The following is a 14886-nucleotide window of genomic DNA, read 5'->3' on the forward strand; positions in this document are numbered from 1 at the left end:
CTTCATTTTACACACTTCTCAATTCTATAGAATCATGCCATGGAGAAGGGATAATTCAGATGAGACCTCCCAAGCTGACCTGCTTTACCTTACATGAATACATGCCACTTGTCCAATTTTTTCTTTACTGCTTGACAAGGGAGAAGGAAAAACAGTTCCACACTGCAAGAACAACTCACAATTCAGATAAATGAGAATTAGAATGAATGACCGAGCAATCACTAGAAGTGATCTGCTCTAAGGAGTCATGTCTTTATAGAAAATTGAAGCTGGACAACTCATAGCTCCAGGTTATATAAAACTTGAAGGAACTAAAATCATCAGACCAGTGAAGCATAAACATTTCCCCTCCATGGGGAAGAGGGGGGTCAGAGCAAGTACTTGCTAAACAGGGAAATGATATGGGGGGTGGTCAATGGCCCCAAACCTGGGTTTTGGAGGTAGTGATCTCCACTTACTGATCAGATGGCCTTTGGCAGATTATTTTATTTGTTTGGACACTTTTCTCATCTGTCATGTGGGGATCAACCGTAATATGTGTCTCATAGAGTGTTTGAGGGAGATAGAGATAGTGATAGGGGGAGAAAATGGCCTATATTCAATAAATAGTAGATACTATTTTAATTAAAGTTAAATTTGAAGAAAAGTGAAGATGCAGGGGTATAAAGAAAGATTGGGAAAATATATTGGGTCCAGATTAGGCAGGTATGGAATTTTAGGTGACAAAGTTTAGATTTTGTTTAGACAATGGAAAGCCCTCGAAGGTTTTAAGCAGACGTGTGATAGTGACAGATGCTTTTTGAAGACTGGTCTGAAAGCATGGTGCGGAATGAGCTGGAAGGGAAACATTGGAGGCAGAAGAACCAATCAGGAAGCTACCATTTTAGTCCAGGGAGACCTGATGAAGTCTGACATAGGGCGGAGGCAGTGGGGATGAAGAAGGGGGATGGAATCGCCAGTAGGGAGTTGTGCAAGACGGCTCCTGTGTTTCCCACCTTCGTGACTGAGAGGTCAATGGTACTCTTTATTTCAGAAATAGAAAGCTTAGGTGCAGAAGCGGGCTTGGGAGGGTCCATGATTTAGTGTGCGATCGGGTGTTTCAGATGCTGGTAAGCTGTCAAGGCGGGAAGAGCCAACAGCCACTGGGTCTAGCACCCGGCCCTGTGTTCAATATTTTGGTGTACTTTGTTGGACTACTGGTCTCTATTTCAAAAGGATCTCTGTATGATTTTTTTTTTAAAATGTAATCAGTAGGAATATAGCATTCACCAATAGAAACTCCCTCTGTGGAAAACCTGGCAAAAGTGCATCTTTTCTATTAGGTGACTGAAGGAATTGTCAGCCCACTGCTACCCAGGTTAATCACATTTGTTTGCTGCTAGGAAGATGTTTGAATCCAGACAAGATCTCATGCAGACTCCTCTATCTCTTCTTCCTAGAGTGTCTGTGTTCTGTTCCCCACCCAGACTGGCTGAAACCACGAGCAAATCTGATCCTAGCGCAGCCATGTTGAAAGGTCTGCTCCTTCATTCTCCTTATCAAAGAGCTGTTCCTGGCCGCAGAGGCTCGGCTTCCCCAGGGAAAACCTCGCTGAGACCTACTGTCACATCCACCTTATCTGTGTTGTACTAGTCTGTCCTTCTTTAAATCTCTATCTGTTTCTGTTGTCCTGATACCGAGGTGAGGCTTAATGGTCTGTAATTCCCAGGTTCCCAGTGGTGCCGCTGAGAAAGCCTGGGCCACCTGAGCAACTTCCCGATTTCTGACAACAGTGCTTTTTTGTAACCCACTTCTCTGTTGACCAGTTCACATTTGTCCAAACCCCAGACGAGGGAGAGAGGGTCCCACTGTCTTTGTTGGTCATATCCAGCTCCCAAGGATAATTTTTTTTTTTTGAGAGAAGCTTTAGTGTATTAACTGATTTATTTTAAAATGTGTATTTGGATTTATTGTGTGCAAAGCATTGAACTAGACAGCTCTGGAGGCCTCCTGAAAAAGAAAGAGAGATCATTTTTGTTCTCTAGTGAGATTGGGAGCCAGTGTGTAAACATATGAGGCAGGTGAAGCTGAGTAGGGGTGGGTGAGGGGGACGAGGGGGGAAAGCTAAGCATGTGTTAAGTGCATCTTATCAACTCCAAGACTTTAATTTTATATTGAGAACAGGGCGCTTATGAGCCCTTTCTCTAAGAATGACTGGTGGTAGAGTCCAAGAAGGCTCTGGGGACATACCGAGGACCTATTTCAATGCTGTCTCTGAGGCCCATTAAAGGTAGAGTGTCCTTTTTGTCCAGAAGAGTGGCCCAGAGGTCTGATTGAAGGGGCCATTTTGTTTAAGTGAAAACAAACACATGAAAAAGGTGGCTGAGGCCTGACCTGTGGTCATGCAGTGGATAAATCGTCGACCTGGAACGCTGAGGTCACCGGTTCGAAACCCTGCACTTGCCTGGTCAAGGCGCATATGGGAGTTGATGCTTCCTGCTCCTCCCCCCATTTTCTCTCTCTCTCTCTCTCTCACTCTCTCTCTCCTCTCTAAAATGAATAAATAAAAAGAAAAAAAGGCAGCTGAAATGCCATCTTTAATGATATACAAAAGAGATCAAGACAGTGCACTGCTTAAGTAATTATGTTTTTTATTTCAACCTATAATTCAAGTAAGGTTTCTTCTAATTAATTAATTTGTTGGACTTTAATTGTTTTCAGACCGAGGACCTCATTGATGCAGCCTCTAATGGAAGACACATTTTACAGAACGTTTTTCATGTGCAGAATATATGTGAAGTTATTGCACATTAAACAGGGCAGGTCTTAGCCCCAAAAGTTATGGAACTTACTCTAGTTTCTCTTTAACTAGAGTGTAATGATCTGAAGTCAAGGACCATTTTGTGTCTCCATGGACTAGAAAGAACCAACTGAAGAGTCTGAGACAGAGCTGCAGCAAAGTCTGCAAAGCTTTCCTCAGCTCTGTGCTCTTCCTGAAGAACAGAATAGTGTCCAGTGTTTGGATAAAGTGGGTCAGCTGGGACTATATCCAAAGGAACTGGGACATCACTAGTATCCTATGGTGTCAGAGGGATGTTTCAGCATGATCAGAAATTCAGAGATTGTTGGGATCATATAGAAGAATAAAGACTCATGTCCATAGGTCCAGAACTAGAAAGGGATGAAGTCCAAAGTAGACTCAGTGGATTCATAGCTATGAGGTCACTGAACTATGCTTTTTCTTTAAAAAGGCATCTTCAGGCTCAACTGCTTTTATCTTTAGGTTTCTATGGTCCATCTCATTGTCCTAACCCTGAGGGACACTTATGGGAGTTTCAAGCAGTTAAAACATCTCTGAGTTCTCTAAGTAGAGATACATCTTTATCAGTGTCCATGTCCTTAGTTAAGCCAGGGCTGGGTTTTTTTAGTGAGACCTTAGTTTCAATAATGGGGACAGTAACCACAGTAATCTGATAAACTGTGTTGCAAAGGTAGCAATATGGATTATGGTTGAAACATCCTCAAGCCTTTTCTTTTTAAGAGAGAGAGAGAGACAGGAAGGGAAGGGGGAGAGAGAGAGAGATGAGAAGCATCAGTTTGTAGTTACTTCACTTTAGTTTTTTGTTTGTTTGTTTTTATGAATTGCTTCTCACACATGCCTTGACCAGGGGCCTCAAGCTGAGTCAGTGACCCCTTGCTCAAGCCAGAAACCCTAGACTTTAAGCCAGCAACCTTTGAGCTCAAGCCAGTGACCATGGGATAATGTTGATGAGCCCACACTCAGGCGGCAACCCTGCACTCGAGCTGGTGAGCCTGCACGCTAGCTGATGACCTCAGAGTTTTGAACTGGGTTGTCAGTGTCCTGGGCTGATGCTCAATCCACTGTGCCACTGCTGGTCAGGCTCTTGGGAGGACTTTACCTTTTCCAGGACAGAGTGAGAAAATGTGACCTCTAATTAAGTTTAAAGATTCTAATTGAAACCATGGAATGAGATAAAGCATGACAACAGCGCACGAAGTCTGAGCTGGTCACAGAGCACAGACAGTGTTAGATATTATTTTAAATTTGGTCTTGAATCAGCCTCTTCTTTTCCTTCTGTATTTACAAAGAGCAAAGGCAAATTCACATTGTATTGTTAGCTGAGCTTGAGACTGCTTCAGATGCAGAGAACTTTGACAGGTATGGCTGGAGCACTTTCCTTCCAGCCGCGTAGAAATCAGGAGCTTCAACCAAGGGTCGATTCAACATGCTTGTCAACACAAGGGAAAAATAAGCAGAGAGAGAGAGACTTATTCGGGTGCCAAGGTAGTCTAAACTGCCTGGGCAGTAGCCTCAGGACTCTTGCTGTTAAATTCACGGTATTTTATGTCTCATGCCTTTTGTATCCTGAGTTAAAAATCTTTGCCTGTTTCAAAGTCTCAAAGATTTTTCTCTTATGTTTTCCTATAGAAGTTTTATAGCTGCAGTTTTATGTTTTGTCCTGTGACCTATTTCATGTTAATTTTGGTGTGAGGTGTGAGGTAAAGGTTGAGGCTCATCTTTCCCCATGTAGATATCCAATCATTAATTGCAACATTGGTTGAAGACTGCCCTTTCCCCATTGACTTACCTTGGCATTTGTTTTGAAAACAAGTATATGTTAACTTTCTAATCTGTTTCAGTCATCTATTTATCTATCATTATAGCAATATCACAGTCTTTTTCTATTGATTTTAGTGAGAGAGGAAGGGAGAGAGAAAAAGAGAGAAATATCGATTTCTTGTTTTACTTATTTATGCATTCATTGGTCGATTCTTGTATGTGTCCTGACCAGGGATTGAACCCACAACTGTGACATATTGGAGCAATGCTCCAACCAACTAAGCTACACAGCCAGGGCCTCACACAGTTTAATAGTAGATCTTGAAGTCAAGTGAGTAAATCTCTAACTTTATGCTTCTATTTTAAAATGATTTTGGATTAGATCATTTGTAATTTCATGTACATTTTAAAATCAGTGAATCAATTTCTACCAGAAGAGACTGCTGAGGCTTTGATAAGAATGACCTTGAACCTGTAAATCAATTTGGAGAGAATTGATATTTTAATGATATTGAGACTTTTTTTTTCTTTACAGAGACAGAGAGAGTCAGAGATAGGGATAGATAGGGACAGACAGACAGGAACGGAGAGGAATGAGAAGCATCAATCATCAGTTTTTTGTTGCAACACCTTAGTTGTTCATTGATTGCTTTCTCATGTGTGCCTTAACCGTGGGCCTTCAGCAGACCAAGTAACCCCTTGCTAGAGCCAGCGACCTTGGGTCCAAGCTGGTGAGCTTTGCTCAAACCAGATGAGCCTGCACTCAAGCTGGTGACCTCGGGGTCTCAAACCTGGGTCCTCTGCATCCCAGTCCGATGCTCTATCCACTGCGCCACTGCCTGGTCAGGCATATTGAGACTTTCAATTCATAAACATATTTGTATCTCTTAATTTATTTAAGATATTCTTAATTTATCATAGCAATATTTTATAGTTTTTAGTGTACAGGTCTTGCATATATGTATTAAATGTATTTCTAAGTGTTTCACTTTTTGTTATAATTGGTATTGTTTCTTTGATTTTGTTTTTAAACTTTCATTGATAGTCCATAAAGAATATGATTGATTTTATATAATTACCTTGTAACCCATGACATTGCTGAATGCATTCATTAGTTTTAACAGGGTTTTTTTGTAGATGTAGGATTTTCTGCCTATGTAATTGTATTTTATTTCACATATCTTTTGAAATAATGCTACTGCCTGTTTGAAAAAGTGGCTCAATTCTTGTCTTGGGAACTGATACAGTTGTGATTTCCTCATCTTTGGGAAAGTCATGGGTGATACCCTTGATGGATGAGGGCAAGTTGGTTATACAGTGAGTCAGTAACCAGCAGTCACTGGGAGTCTGGACAGATTTCCCTGATTGAGGAGAATGTAGAAGAGCTTGATGAGTGCCTCTTGGTATTCCTCCTCAAGAAAGGGTCGACGAGGTAGGAGAATGAAGGCCAAAGAGAAAATCAAGGAGTAAAGGATTTGAAGGGACTGTAGGTTGGGCCAGTCATCCAATTCAGGGAAGATTAACCTCTTAAGGCATGTGTCTGGGCTGTGACAGAGTCTGCTAAGATACCTCTCTTCAGGACTCATTTGTGTAGGCAAATGTCATCATCAACACCTCCAGGGATTCTCCTGTGCTGCACAGGACACGGCAGCACCTATGGGTACTGGTCCGGCTCTCTTCTCTACTTCCTCAGGCCGTTAGTCAGAAGAATTAGGGTTATCTGGGAAATAGTCACTTCTTAAGACACATATCTGAGTATGGAATTTGGACTTGGAGATCAAGAGGTTAGAAACTGAAATCATGAGCTCTTAGTATAAGATAAAGATGTCATGACATTTTTTTTTTTTTTTAAAGATTTGATTTATTCATTTTAGAGAAAGAGAGAGAGAGAGAGAGAAGGAGGAGAAGCAGGAAGCATCAACTCCCATATGTGCCTTGACCAGGCAAGCCCAGGGTTTCAAACTAGCGACCTCAGCATTCCAGGTCGATGCTTTATCCATTGCGCTACTGTCATGACATTTTGAAAAGAGAGTTGGAGTTAGACGAGGCAGGGTTCAAAGTGCCACCTCCGAGGGTGCTGTCCATTTTCTTCCAGACCCACATTCCACCCTCTCCATCTCACTGTCTGTGCTGGGAGGCTGACCTAAGGTTTTCTCTCTTGCTTCTTGGGTTTAGCCAATGGGAGGCCCTGGCTGGTAATCAGAGGGTGGGAAGTGAGGTCAGGATATTTATTTTCCTGCTGTCTCTCTACTGGGCTACAGTCTGGCCATGGCTGCTCCTGACAGGTGTTTCTCTCCTACAGCTTTCTCCCCAGGCCTTAGTAATCACTAGCCCTTCTTGCCTAAGAATAGCAAAAGCTTTCTGCTGTGTCTATCCATGGATTGCTTTATGCCTCCCTGAAGTTTTTCTATAACTCTGCTCACACCTTTTCATTGTCCCTTCACTAAACTCCTTAATCATCTTTCATCTGAACCTTGTTAGACAAGCCTATACACTTAACTCTTTGGAACTTTGAACAAATTATTCACGCTCTTGAGTCTCAGTTTTTTCATCTGTAAAGTGGGGATGAAAATATCCCATGAGAAGTTAAGACATACTATATATTTCTAAATAGCATATAGCAGCTACCCACTAAGTGGTACATGTCATCATCATTCTTAGTAACTATTATGACATGAGCACTGGCAAGCTCATGATGTTTCCAGAGGAGTAAGACTAAGGGGAAAAGGTTCAGGGAATGAAAGATGAAAACTAAGCAAAGGGTTTGAAAGACTTATAAGTATTGTGAAATAGAATATATATATATTTGTATTTTTTCCAAAGTTATAAGCAGGGAGGCAGACAAACTCCTGCATGCACCCCACTGGGATCTACCCGGCATGCACACCAGGGGGCAATGCTCTGCCCATCTGGGGTGTTGCTCCATTGTGACTGGAGCCATTCTAGTGCCATGGAGCCGTCCTCAGTGCCCAGGCCAACTTTGCTCCAATGGAGCCTTGGCTGCAGGAGGGGAAGAGAGAGATAGAGAGAAAGGAGAGGGGGAAGAATGGAGAAGCAGATGGGCACTTCTCCTGTGTGCCCTGACCGGCAATTGAACCTGGGACTTCCACATGCCGGGCTGATGCTCTACCGCTGAGCCAACTGGCCAGGGCCAATAATTTTTTTATTTTAAATACAAGAAGGGGTATATGGTTTTAGGGATATCATAGACTTGATAAGAGGATCCTTATACCTAAATATGGCAATGGAGGTGTTCACCTTATTAGAAAGGAGCAGATTTTAAGAAAGAGAAGTATGGCCTCATATCACAAGACAAATACTTGAATAGAGATGCATTGATCTGAATGTCAAATATCAAACAAGGCAAAAGTAAAAAAAAAACTATTACCAAAATGCAGGCCTCCTGAAGACCAGCCAATCAGATGGGAGAAATGTATTCCTAACCCAGATCGCAGGTCTGGTAAGGAAGCAAGGTGTGTAGGTGTGGTACCTTGATTGTCCCCAGCTTGATCTCCTGCCATCACTTGACGCCCACTGCCATTCTGGCTGGCTGGTCCTTTCCCTCCTCCACATCCTAGTCTCTGAGAGGTGCCCACAACCAACTTGGGTGGAAAGCACTTTCAACTGACTCACTGCTCCCATCTTTCTAGGACACACATATCTGCCTGAATGGAAGGGTCAGAGTGGGTCCCAATAAATCTCCCTACCTTGACACTTGGAACCTTCTCTCCTCACAGACACTCAGACTTTACCACTGACTAGTTAGACTAGTCATGCAGGCTTCTCTTATTTTGAAGCAAATTATCTCCAAGAGATCCTACAAGTCCTTTCACAATTTACTTTCTGTAGAGTTCCCCTCCCTCACTTATTCTGATGTACCATGAATGTCTGAGTTCTTTTCCCAGGAGGCTCCTCAACTCTCATATAATTCAAAGGACAAAGATAGAAACCAGAGGGCATCACACCTAACCAAATCTCAGATTCCAGCCAGCTTCTAGTAAATCCTTCCTTGCTCTGTGAATATTTTTCCTTGCAGCAGGTAGACGAAGTGATGAAACGCTTCCTACATTTAATTTTGATTACTTTTTTTAAAAAAGGAAAAAAATATGAAATAGCTTAAATTAGCCATAGGGAGAAATAAAAAAGAAATCCAAAGAAGAGATCCAGCTAGCTTGAAATTCTGAAGTGGTAGATATCTCACAAGGTTTCAGAAGGTCCCCACATGGACAGTTTGTCTATTAAAATAAATACAATCCTAATGAAGAAGAACCCGCATGGTCTCTAGGTAAAAAGAATCCTCCACTTTACGTGAGCTGAGATCTTCAAAGGGCATGACCAGAAACCAAAGAATGAAGATAAAGGATGATGAAGATTTTTGCAGATGACGTCAGAAAAACGAAAGCGCAGGATAAATTGCGACTTGTAGACAATGCTCAGGACATCGTGAAAGACACAAAATTCTATTTGGAGAAAGCTGAAGAGCGAAAAAGGCAAAAACAAATGCTTTGGTTAAATGCTTTCAGAGCTGTTCAAAAGCTCTCAGCCTTTGTTTGTTCTGCCAAGGAGAATGACCTTATGAATGGAAAGGGTAGAACAAACAGCAGCATAAAAACGATTCCTGAAGGCCAAACTGGTGGAGAGACTGTGAGTGAGCACAAAGCTTCAAGCCTCCTGCCCAGGAACATTGCATTCTAGGGAACTGAGAGACCTTGCAAACAAGTGTACTGAGTCACTTTGGGGGATATCGGAGGGAGCTGTGAAAATTGGGGGATGTGTCAGAAGACTGGAATCAGCTAAGTACAGTCATGATTTTCTAAAAGAGGGAAGAGTTATGTAGAGGGATTGTAAACTAGAATGTTTACGAGACCAGAATACAACCAAAAAGAGCCACGCAGGGTGGATGGAGACCCTAGTGAGCTTCAACAAGGCAGGCTCCTGCTCGAAGGGACAGCTGTGATTTAGTCCCAGTCGGCTGTAGCCATGTCCAAAATTTCTAGAACGTTGACAATTTTATGTTAAACTTTATTATTTTCAGATGGGGATAACTATTTCAAATTGGAAAACACTTTTGGAGGCTGAATTAAACAAGTCTGTAGACAGATAGGGTCAATAGGCCACCAATTTGTGACTTCTGCTCATAAATCTGTCACTTTGCAGCTGAAAAGCTAGGTTCCTCTACTAAAAGATCACCTGTTAAGCACTTTAAATTACTTGATGGTCCTTAGGAGGTACTTGGCTTCACTAAGGACCAACATGCCACACACTAACTTCCCTCCTTTCTTTGATTGGCAGTGTTGTGGTAGATTTGGGTGGCCTGATTCCAGCAAGACTTCAATAAGGATGCTCATGTTCTCCTTGGGGACCAGATGAAAAAGTTCAAATGGAATGTCGGTACTTCTAGGTAGATTCTTAGTGAACTAAAAAACTGTGCTCAAGCCCTGGTAGGTTGGCTCAGCAGTAGAGCATTGGCCGGTGTGTGGAAGTCCCAAGTTCAATTTCTGGTCATGGCACACAGAAGAAGCACCCATCTGCTTCTTCACCCTTCCTCCTCTCCTTCTTCTCTATCTCTCTCTTCCCCTCCCACAGCCAAGGCTCCATTGGAGAAAAGTTGGCCCAGGTGCTGAGGACGGCTCCATGGCCTCCCCCTCAAGCACTAGAATGGCTCCAGCTGCGATGGAGCAATGCACCAGATGGGCAGAGCATCACCCCCTGGTGGGCATGCCAGGTGAATCCTGGTGGGGCACATGCAGGAGTTTGTCTGACTGCCTCCCCCCTCTGACTTTGGAAAAATACAAAACAAACAAACAAAAAAACCTGTGCTCAAGGTTGATGAATTAATAGACCAATATTGACCAACAGGGAGGTCTACTTTCTCCAGTTTCTGACTAATTAAACTTTTAGAGCCCAGAAATGGTCTCAAGAATTATCTATGGCTTGATGTCTATAGGATGCAGTTAAAATATCAACTCTGTGATCTTGGCTCTATACTTTATAGTCCAGGGATCAGCAAAGTGACCCAGTTTGTGTAACTAAAGTTTTATTGGAACATAGCCACACTTAATTTTTTAAACAGTGACTGGCTGCTTTTGATAGACAATGACAGTTGAATAATTATGACAGACTGTACAGCCTGCAAAGTCTAAAATATTTAGTATCTATCCCTTCACAAAAAATGTTTGCCATCTTTCTGATGTAGCTAAACACATTAGTCATCTTAGTGACCTTATCACACTGTTGATTAATATTGGATTTGCCAGTATTGGTCAATAAAGGTCCAACATCTCTATATTATGTGAATTACTATCAAGCCACATCTGGAATCCTAGATTTAAATAACTGATTTAGTGACTCAAAGAGCAGAGCATTAAATTTATTGTTGATAAAATTTAGCTTATTGTTTTATTTTTTTTTGTTGTTCAGTGTGTTGATAATGCCTTTGGTTTTATGCCCAACGCATCCCGCTTTTGAGGTGGACCAGGGTGGGCCCCTATTGTGGGGTAAGATTCAGAGACCTGGCCCCAGATGGCAGCTCAGAATGAGTCAGAAACAGACTTAACCTGAGGGCAAGTTCAACATGAGGACTCAGGAGAACAGTTAAGGGTCAAGGTCAAAGAAGTTGTCCATCATAAGTTCGATGGACAGCAGCAGAGCAAAAGATCAGGGGGTGAGCGAATGCCGAAGCAGGAGTAAAGTGAAGTCAGCATGAGAGCAAAGCAAGTGAATTCTGGGTTTCGTCCCTTCAGGGGGCGAGGCTGCCCAGAGCCCTCTCTTTCTGGACGCCCACTACAGAAGGCAATTAGATTTAGAAGAATTCCTGAAGGCAGGGCCCCATGATGGGATTAGTATCATTATAAGAAAGGGAAGAGACCAGAGTTTACTTTTTGCCTTGTGAGAACACAGCCAGAAGGTGGCTATCTGCCAGGTAGGAAGAGGGACCTCACAAGAAACAGACCTCCCAGCACCTTGGTCTTGGCCTCACTAGCCTGTAGAACTGAGAAATAAATATCTGCTGCTTAAGCCACCCAGTCTATAGTATTTTGATATAGCAATCTGGGCTGACAAACATAGATGTCATCAATTTTACCTTTTTAAAAAAATTGTGTTATAAAACACAGAAAGTCTACTCTCTTAACCATCTCTAAGTGTCCAGTTCACTAGTGTCAATTCGTTCACATTGTTGTGTAACAGATCTCCAGATCTTTTTCATCTTTCTACACTAAAACTCTGTACCCATTAAACAACAACTCCCCATTTCCTTTCAACTGTACTTTTTAAAACAGAAAAATTATTAAAATAAAAGAGATACATAACCAGATATTTAAGAGACTACTTCAAAGGCAAAATAAGAAAAAGTAGGTACAATTTTGGTATATTTTCATTGCTTGCTAATTAGTATCCTCTTTTCCACTTAAGCATTTGAAGGGAAAAATACATAATTTCTTCTCCCATTTACCTACTTGAAGGTTGAGAGCTTCAGGGGCTGAGACCTAGATTTTTGGCTCTTGCCAGAAGGATCCCACATAGTGCTCTCACGGCTATAACTGGCATGCAGAGGAAACCTCGAAAGAGGATGTGTCTTTTCTCTGGGGGCATGCCCCAAAGGATCTTTTTTATTTCTTAAGATTTTGTTTATTGATTATTAAAGAGAGGGGCGGGTGCGGGGATGGGGAGATAGAGCAGGAAGCATCAGCTCCCATATGCGCCTTGACCAGCAATCCCTGGGCTTTAAACAAGCGACCTCAGCATTCCAGGTTGACACTTTATCCACTGTGCCACCACAGGTCAGGCTCCAAAGGCTTATTTTTAAACAGTCAATTCCTATGGTTGCCTTCCTTCTTGTTACTGAAGAAATTCCCTAGGGTTTTAGAATTCCTTCTCCCCAGAGTTCTCTTTTTTCCTATTTCTTCCATATGGCCGGACCAAGGCCCAGTGAGGAGATCGCTACCACATGCAGTCCACATGTTCCAGCATGACATGGTAATTTTCTTTGCCCTAATGAGACATGCCTTTCGAGTGTGCAAACATTACTTACAATTCTCCCATTTATTTACTAACCAATTTCTCTATATATGCAATTCTGTAGATTTTAGTAGTTTGTTTTGTTTTGTTTTTGTTTTAAATGCAGATTGCTATTTGAAAGCTCCAGGAGTTATTTTTATTCCATGCAACATTTTAAGAGTAGAAATATCTTTGTATTTTCTGGAGGTACATGATTGTTGTAAAAAAAAAAAAATTCAATTTTAGAATATAAACGAAAGTCCTCTTACATTGGTATCGTAAGAGAGTATTATGTCTTAAAAAAAGAAAACAACAAACAATGACCCAGAATTCAACAACGATTTCACACTTCAGTTCAACAGAATGTCTTTGCTGTACCAGTGAGCTGCTGTAAGATACGTGATGTTGATGATGAGGTTGTGTGGTTAAGGGCCAAGGCTCAAGAGTCAGAGAGTCCACCTGGGCTGGACTGCTGTCACCACTTACTGTGTGTATGTACCCTGGAGCATTTTCTTTCTATAAGCCTCAGTTACCTCATCGTCAAAGTAGAGATAACAATGCTCTGCAATGTAGGGATAACGACACCCAGGCTTGCGGGATGGTGGACATAGATCATCTGCAGATCCTAGCATTAATGTGTAGGATAGAGATGCTCAATATTGGTAGTATCATAATTACTCTTCTTTTAATTTTTAATTTTGAATATGCATAACATAAAATTTATCATCTTAACAATTTTTCAGTGTCTAGTGCAGTGGTACTGAGAACACTCACATTGTTGTATAACCATCACCATCATCCACCATTATGTTCATTATTAATATGGCCTTGAAGCTCTGTCCTGGGGAGCGGGGGATATGAATTTACCTCTTTTCTATGTGAGGCTTTGTCAGAATAGACTCCTTCCTAGTGCCTCAAAATCTTTTGAAATGTGGTTATATCTGTTTGTGGCTGGATTCTGAAAACTCCTTTGTGTGAAGTGTTCAAGGCATCGAACTGATGCATAGATGTAGGTGTGGGAGCTAAACAGACCTGCGCAGCTACTCTAGGGTAAAATTAATTCCCAGATGCCCTTGCTGACACTTTGCAGTGTCTTTCTTGGCAGATGTTTCTGACTGCTGCTGGCCTAGGCTCTGCTAATGGAGGTTTATAAAGGCTTTCACAATTCCTATGGTAACTCAGGAGAAAAGCCGTTGCCATGGGGACTAGTCAAGCCTATATAAACCTTCCATCTTCATCAGACAGATGAGAACGATGTGAGAATGAATCCTTTACTAGTTCACCTTCTGAAACTGCTAACAATTATCTCTTTTTTTGGAAAAGGTTTCATCATTTCTTTCAGATGGAAACTCATTCACGTTTTCAGCTTTAAATAACTATTATTTAAAAGCTTGCTTGATGATCTTGGTGTCAACCAAAGTTGCCCAGAGAATAAAATGGCTGGTGATGAAACCATTTCCAAATTTCTGCAGTGTTACCAGCAACTAAATAACATTTTTTCACAAGCATGTGAACTTTCATATTGTTTTTAAAGAATAATATGTTCTTTAAAGTGTATTAACTGGACGCACGTGTCAAGTAATACACTTTGACATTGTTTTGCAATTGCATGTAGGAGAATCTGAGCTCCTGGAAGGCGGGGTCTATGTTCTATTTACCTCCCTATCACCAGCATCTAGCGCATTGTGTTGCAGTATTGCAGATTCAGTAAATGAATGAATTAATGAATTTCGTGTACACCCCCATGCTGATGTAGCGCTAAGGGATGTTGGTGCTCAAGAGTGTAATAAATAGAAGCTACCTCTAAAACATTTATTCATCTATTAAAAGGCTATTTGTTAATGCCTACCAGCTTCGTTCATCCAAAGATGGCACAATTCCTGCTTTTAATGAATGGAGCTAGTCTTTAGGTATATAACACTGAACAGGACTAGGTCCCCATGTTCCTGGAGCTCCTGATCGGTGGGCAGAGACACACATCTACCCCTGGCAGAGGAAAGTGAGATTGATGTTAGAGTTCAAACATAACCACCAAAACCGGGGTACAGGGAGAGAGAAGATGAAGCTGGAGCTCGGCCTTGATGAGCGAGTAGGAGTTCCATCGGCAGGTGAGGTGGGTGAAAAGCGGTTGCGTGGGGAGGGGAGGGGGTATTTTAGGCAACAGGAAGAGTGTATGTTAAAGAACACCGTGCACGAAGGGACTGGTAAACATTTTCAGATGGCCAAAATATAAGTTTGTTTTTTGTTTTTGTTTTTTTCTGAGAATTGAGGCAGAAGACTGAACTGGCCAGATAATGATGAGCCTAATATGCGATTCTTCCCCACGT

Source organism: Saccopteryx leptura, chromosome 2 (assembly GCF_036850995.1).
Source record: "Saccopteryx leptura isolate mSacLep1 chromosome 2, mSacLep1_pri_phased_curated, whole genome shotgun sequence".
Classification (NCBI taxonomy): domain Eukaryota; kingdom Metazoa; phylum Chordata; class Mammalia; order Chiroptera; family Emballonuridae; genus Saccopteryx; species Saccopteryx leptura.